Genomic DNA, 8,181 nt, shown 5'->3' with positions numbered 1-8,181 from the left:
ATGGTGATTTGTGGATCAGGGAAAGTTTTCTTGGCCTGAAGTGTCTCTTCTGTCTGCAACAAATTTTTTTCCCTTTAGACTCGCCTCTTTGGGCTCAGCTGCTGCTTCTGGTAGCTTCTTTTCATGTACCTCTAAGAGTAGAAGCAACACAATGGAAATCATAATACCATGTGAGATTTACCCCTAAAACCCTAAAGAGCTTTTGATTTTCCTGGCATTCCTTCTCAGGTGAGCTGAATTGGTAAAGCCCACAGTCCTCCCTCCTGAGTAGGAAACCCTAGTTCTTCCCTACTGTGGGTTCCTTTGGTGCACATCTTTACCCTCTTGTGTCTACCACACTCACACAGAACACTTCACTTCTGACTTCTGGTCACCAAATGTGTGGAGTTTTTACCCCACACCAAGCAACTCTCTGTGGCACCAGCTGGTGTCTTACACTTTAACTCAATTCTGACACTACCAACCTGGAGACAGCATCAGATCCCATGGGCAAAGGGCTCAGTCCCACCGGACTGCCCCCACCTCCACTTCAGATGCCAGTACAAGAAGTAGGCACCCAGGTTACTCACAACTTCTGCCTCACAAATTGGACTTTCCCCTGAGCTCCTGTACCTTTGGATTTGAATAATTTGCTACAGGAGCTCACAAACCTCAGGGAAACACCTACACTTGCCAGTTTATTAAGGAAATGGTAAAGAATACAGGTGAACAACCAGATGGAGAGATGTGTAGGGCGAGGTATGTGGGAAGGGGCATGGAGCTCCCATGCTTTGCCCAGGCACACCCCTCTGTTTACTCACCTGGAAGCTTATGAACCCCATATTGTTTTGGATTTTATGGAGGCTTTCTCACATAGGCATGGTGGATTATTAACTCAATTTCCAGACCCTCTCTGGAGGATGGGGATGGGGGGTGAAAATTTCAAGCTTCTAATCAGGGCTTGGTCTTTCTGGTGACCAGTCCCCACCTGGGAGTCCTCCAAGCACCCACCCAGAATTGCCTCATTAGAACAATAGACACTCCTGTCACCCAGGAAATTACAAGGGTTTCAGGAGCTTTGTGCCAAGCACTGGGGGAGGGGGGGCAGAAACCAATGATATATTTTCTATTATCTCCCAGCTCCAAAGAACACAGACCTCTGAATTATTCACTCTGGTGGATGGGTGTGGGGTGTCAAGGGGATAGAGTAAAAATTGATTTGTTCCCTTTTTATGTGTGTTTTTTTATTTAGTTTTAAAAAATTTTTATTTTTTAAAGTTTTTTTTTTTTAAATGTCCATTCTGAGTGAGAGAGACAGAGAGCAAGTGGAGGAGGGGCAGAGAGAGAGGGAGACACAGAATTCAAAGCAGGATCCAGGTTCTGAACTGTCAGCACAGAGCCTGACACCGGGCTCCAACCCATGAACCGTGAAATCATGACCTGAGCTGAAGTCGGATGCTTAACTGATTGAGCCACCCAGGAGCCCCTAACATTTTTTATTTTTAAAAAAGTTTTATACATTAAATAATCTCTACCCTCACATGGGGCTTGTCCCCAGGATCAAAAGTCACATGCTTTTCTGAGCTAGCCAGTCACCCCTGAAATTTTAATTTAATTTGAATTCTCATATAGCTGACATACAATGTTATACTAGTTTCAGGTGTACAATATAGTGATCCAACACTCCCACATCACCTGCTGCTCATCATGACAAGTGCATCCTTAACCCTCATCACTTATTTCCCCTGTCTCCCTACCTCTGTTCCTCCCTGGTAACCATCAGTGTGTTCCTATATAGTTGAAAGTCTGTTTCTTGGTTTGCCTCTCTCTTTTTTTCCCCTTTGCCCATTTGTTTTGTTTCTTAAATTCCACATATGGATGAAATAATATAGTATTTGTCCTTTTCTGACTGATTTATTTCATTTAGCATTATGATCTCTGGCTCCATCCATGTCATTGCAGATGGCAAAATTTCATTCTTTGTTATGGCTGAATAATACTCCTTACATGTATATACTACATCTTCTTTATCCATTCATCAACTGATGGACACTTGGACTGCTTCCATAACTTGGCTACTGTAAATAATGCTGCTACAAACTTAGGGATGCATGTGTCCCTTTGAATTAGTTTTTGTATACTTTGGGTAAATACCCATTAGAAAGTTTACTGGATCGTATGGTTGTTCTATTTGTAACTTTTTGAGGAACCTACATACTGTTTTCCACAGTGGCTGCACCAGTTTGCATTCCCACCAACAGTGCTTGAGGGTTTTTTTCTCTCCAAATCCTTGCTAACACGTTGTTTCTTGTGTTTTTGATTTTGTAGCTTTGATTTGTATTTTCCTGATGAGTGATGTTTAACCTTTTTTCATGTGTCTGTTGGCCGTCTGTATGTCTTCCTTGGAGAAATGTCTATTTATTTCTTCTGCCCATTTTAAAATTGGATTATTTGTTTTTTTGGGCGTTGAGTTGTGTAAGTTCATTATATATTTCGGATAATAACCCTTTATCAGATATGTCATTTGCAAATATCTCCTCCCATTCAGTAGTTGCCTTTTTAATTCTGTTTGTCTGTTTATTTATTTATTTATTTATTTATTAAAAAATTTTTTTTTCAACGTTTTTATTTATTTTTGGGACAGAGAGAGATAGAGCATGAACGGGGGAGGGGCAGAGAGAGAGGGAGACACAGAATCGGAAACAGGCTCCAGGCTCGGAGTCATCAGCCCAGAGCCCGACGCGGGGCTCGAACTCACGGACCGCGAGATCGTGACCTGGCTGAAGTCGGACGCTTAACTGACTGCGCCACCCAGGCACCCCTATTTATTTATTTTTAATGTTTATTTACTTTTGGGAGAGAGAGAGAGAGAGAGACAGAGCTTGAGCAGGGGAGGGGCAGAGAGAGAGGGAGACATAGAATCCAAAGCAGGCTCCAGGCTCCGGGCACTTAACCAACTGAGCCACCCAGGCGCCCCTGTTTTTTGATTTAAGTCCCCAAACTGAAGGCCAGCTGCCTTGTCCTTCAAGTGCTTTTGCTCAGGCTGACAATAAAATTCTGTGCCACAGCCCCTTTGCTTTTAGCTCATCTACCGACAGAGTCCAGATGCAAATGCCGTCTAACCAATCATTCTTCTCTTTCTCTCTTCCATCTTGAAACTTTGTATCCAGGGATAGTAAGAGAAAGGTAGCACTGCCTGCTGCTTTCTGTTAGAACCATTACAGTTCAGTGACTTTTTCATACGGAGGTCTAGGCAGATCAGGTCCCTGATGTTACGTCCCTTTCATTATGGAGGCTTGGACACAATCCCACCCTTGATATCAGCCCCTGAGTGCAGACCTGAGGTCTCCCCAGATTCTGGTTCTGCTCTGACTGGAGCTCGGTCCATCTGTTGTGGACCAGAGACTTGAGCGTCTCGTTTAGTGGGTGGCGGGATGCCAAGCTGGGTGGGACTGGCAGGTGTGTTGCTCTTGTCTCTGTGCCCTCTGTGGCCCCCCCTCCCCCCACCCCGTGGTAGCTGTTGTTATAAACCTCAACATCTAGTACTGTGACTTCTCCAACTCTTGTTCTTCGTAACTGTGATATTCTGAGCCTTTTGTATCCCCTATACTTTTTAGAATTACCTTGTCAATTTCTCCAACATCCTGACTAGGATTTTGACAGAGATTGTGCTGAATCTATGGAAAGTTTTGAGAGAACTGACAGCTTTGCAATAACAGAGTCTTCTGGTCCATGAACATGGAGTATCTTTTAACAGCTCCTCATCCCATTTAGAGTAAACTCCAAATTTGTGAAGTCTTCCTTGGTCTGGCCTCTGCTTCCCTCACAGAGTTAAGCTAATCTCCTCTCTCTCTCTCTCTCTGCTCTTCATTTACATTATTCTGGCTGTCTTCTTTCTGTCTCTTGAACATATCTGGCTGGCTATCATGTGTGGGTGCCTTTGTATCACCAATATTCTCTAACTGCAGGACTTTTCACCCAGCTGGATTCTGTTATTCAGAGACAAGATAATGTGGTTAATGTACCACATGGTGATGATCGTTAACAAAACTGTATTGTAGACTTGTCATCTGCTGGGAGGATAAATCTTAAATCTTCCCAAACACACACACACACACACACACACACACACACAGTGGTAGTAATGTGAGGTGACAGATATGTTAATTAGCTCAATTATGTGATCATTTTACAATGTATGCATATATCAAACCTTCAAATTGTATACCTTAAATATATGCAATTTTTATATGTTAATGATATCTCAATAAAGCTGTTTAAAAAAGAGAAGAGAACAGGGGCTGTGGAGCTAGACAGTCTAGGTTTGAATTATGCCTCTGCATTTAGTATCTAAGTCACTTTGAGCTTGTTCCTTAACTTGTTCCTTGAGCTCCTTATCAGCAATTGTTATTCAGGTAAGATGAATGGGTAGGTGTGAAGTCTTTGCTCAGCACAGAGGAAGGTATCTTCTCAGTTTCCAGAAGGCTCCCCATCCTACAGAAGCAGCCCCGGCACTCCCCATATTATGATACTATTCTAATTTTTTATATGGCAAAAAATTAAGTTATCCAGAAAATGCAATAACACCACACTTTGTTTCTTTTTCATTTTAAACATTCTCCCTAAAGATTCTAAAGCATCTAGTAACCAGTCTTCAAGCATAGACCATCACTACTGGTTCCAGATATCAATCAGTGAGGCCATTGACTATGATATCAGTTGGCTCTAATCATAAAGATAAAACACATCTGTAAAATAGGAAGGAGAACTGGTAAAAATCCCAGATGGAGCCGCAACATTTAACTATTATAACCTGATTCTTCATCTTCGGTGTCAAAGTGGCCATGTTTCTTTACTTTTTAAAGTAATTGTTTGAATCCTGCTCTCCCCCACCCCAACCTAATATTCTCTTGAGGTCTTGGGCTGCAGAGCCACTTTCCAGTGAGTCTTTCTCAAGCTAACTAGAGTCCTTTGCTGCAGTAGCTTGTGGCTGCTACAAGGTGTCGCTTTCAATGGCTGGTCTTCACAATGGGACGGAGGTGAGGGCTAGGACTGTGCTCTGGTTACCGTAGGGATGTGGTTTTGGCACTAAGCTTGTGGTTCTTTTCTAGATACGCTACCTTTACATTTTGTGTAGGTGTCTGCTTCTACCTCCAGATTATAATGTTCTATAAAGCAGGGCATCATTCTTTCATTAGGTTGAAAAGTATTTGACAGTTAATAACTGTATATACTTAAGATGTACAATTTGATGATTATACTTAATACATTGTGTATTATGATCAAGCTAATTAACATATTAGTCACCTCATATAATTATATTTTTTTATGTGGTGAGAATGCTTATGACCTACTCTCTTATCAAATTACAAGTATACAATAAAGTATTAACTATAGCCACTTTGTTTTACATTAGATCTTCAGTATTTATTAATTTTGCATAATCAAAACTCTGTATCCCTTGACCAACATTTCCCCATTTCACCCTACCGCTAGCCCCTGGTAACCACATTTCTACTGTTTTTCTGAGCTCAATGTCACTACATCTAGTGAGATCATGCAGCATCGCTTTGTCTTTATCTGTCTTGTTTCACTTAGCATAATGTCTACCAGGTTCACTCATACTGAAAATGGCAGGCTTTCCTTTTTATGGCTAAATAATACTCCATTGTACATACATGCCACAATTTCTTTATCCATTTATCCTTAAGTGGAAAGTTAGGTTGTTTCCATATCTTGGCTATTATTAAATAACATTGAAAAGAATATGGGAGTACAGATTATCTCCTTGAGGTCTTGATTTCATTAAAAAAAATTTTTTTTAATATTTATTTATTTTTGAGAGAGAGACACACACACAGAGCACAAGCAGGGGAGGGGCAGAGAGACAGAGGGAGATACAGAATCTGAAGCAGGCTCCAGGGTCTGAGCTGTCAACACAGAGCCCAACACGGGGCTTGAACCCACAAGCTGTGAGATCATGACCTGAGCTGAAGTCGGACACTCAACTGACTGAGCCACCCAGGCGCTTCTGATTTCATTTCTTTTGGATGTATACTCAGAAGTGAGATTGCTGGATCATAAGGTAATTCTATTGCCAATTTTCTTTTTGGTCTTGTAAGGTATTTTATATTAGTATTATTTTTTAAATATTTCTTTTTTTAGGGGCGCCTGGGTGGCTCAGTCAGTTAAGCGACTGGCTCTTGGTTTCAGTTTTATTTTTTACTTTTTGAGGAACCTCCATACTGTTTTCCAGAGTGGCTGCACCAGTTTGCATTCCCACCAGCAGTGCAAGAGGGCTCCCCTTTCTCCACATCCTCGCCAACATCTGTTGTTTCCTGTGTTGTTAATTTTAGCCATTCTGACAGGTGTGAGGTGGTATCTCAGTGTGATTTTGATTTGTATTTCCCTGATGGTGAGAGATGTTGAGCATCTTTTCATGTATCTGTTAGCCATCTGGAAATCTTCTTTGGAAAAATGTCTGCTCATGTCTTCTGCCCATTTCTTAACTGGATTATTTGTTTTTTGGTGTTGAGTTTGATAAGTTCTTTACAGATTTTGGATATTAACCCTTTATCAGATATGTCATTTGAAATTATCTTCTCCCATTCTGTAGGCTGCCTTTTAGTTTTGTTGATTGTTTCCTTCACTGTGCAGAAGCTTTTTACCTTAATGAGGTCCCCATAGTTCATGTTTGCTTTTGCTTCCCTAGCCTTTGGCAATGTGTCTAGTAAGAAGTTGCTACAGTTGAGGTCAAAGAGGTTGCTGCCTGTGTTCTTCTCCAGGATTTTGATGGTTTTCTGGCTCACATTTAGGTCTTTCATCCATTTTAAGTTTATTTTTGAGTATGGTGTAAGAAAGTGGTCCAGGTTTGCTTTTCTGCATGTCGCTGTCCAGTTTCCCCAACACCATTTGTTGAAGAGACTATCTTTTTTCCATTGGATATTCTTTCCCGTTTTGTCAAAGATTAGTTGACCATACAGTTGTGGGTCCATTTCTGGGTTTTCTATTCTGTTCCATTGATCTGTGTGTCTGTTTTTGTGCCAGTACCATACTGTCTTGATGACTACAGTTTGATAATATAGCTTGAAGTCCAGAATCATGATGTCTCCATCTTTGCTTTTCTTTTTCAGGATTGCTTTGGGTATTCAGTTTATTTTGTGTTCCATACAAATTTTAGGACTGTTCTAGCTCTGTGAAAAATGCTGGTGGTATTTTGATAGAGATTGCATTAAATGTGTAGATTGCTTTGGGTAGTATCGACATTTTAACAATGTCTGTTCTACCAATCCATGAACATGGAATGTTTTCCCATTTCTTTGTTCCCTCTTCAGTTTCTTTCATAAGTGTTCTATAGTTTTCAGACTATAGATCTTTTACCTCTTTAGTTATGTTTATTCCTAGATATCTTATTGTTTTTGGTGCAACTGTAAATGGGATTGATTCCTTGATTTCTTTTTCTGGTGCTTCATTATTGGTGTATAGAAATGCAACAGATTTCCATAGATTGATTTTATGTCCTGTGACTTTGCTGAATTCATGTATTAGTTCTGGCAATTTTTTGTGGAGTCTTTGGGTTATCTACGTAGAATATCATGTCGTCTGCAAATAGTGAAAGCTTGACTTCTTCCTTGCTGATTTGGATGCTTTTTTTTTTTTTTTCTTTTCGTTGTTTGATTTCTGAGGCTAAGACTTCCAGTGAGATTTTGAATAGAAATGGTGAGAGTGGACATTCCTGTCTTGTTCATGACCATAGAGGAAAAGCTCTCAGTTTTTCCCCTTGAGGATGATACTAGCTATGGGTCTTTCATATATGGATTTTATGATGTTCAGGTATGTTCCATCTATACCTACTTTGTTGAGGATTTTTATCAAGAGTTGATGCTGCATTTTGTCAAATGCTTTTTCTACATCTATTGAGAGAATCATATGGTTCTTATCCTTTCTTTTATTAATGTGGTGTATCATGTTGATGGATTTGCAACTATCAAACCACCCCTGGAGGCCAGGAATAAATCCCACTGGATTGTGGTGAATAGTTCTTTTAAAGTACTGTTGTTTTCAATTTGTTAGTATCTTGTTGAAAATTTTTGCATCCATGGTCATCAGGGATATTGGCCTATAAATTTTTTTTAGTGGGGTCTTTGGTTTTGGAATCAAGGTAATGCTGGCCTCGTAGAAGGAGTTTGGAAGTTTTCTTTC

This window comes from Acinonyx jubatus, chromosome E4 (assembly GCF_027475565.1).
Source record: "Acinonyx jubatus isolate Ajub_Pintada_27869175 chromosome E4, VMU_Ajub_asm_v1.0, whole genome shotgun sequence".
Taxonomy (NCBI): Eukaryota; Metazoa; Chordata; class Mammalia; order Carnivora; family Felidae; genus Acinonyx; species Acinonyx jubatus.
This window is presented reverse-complemented; position numbering follows the sequence as displayed.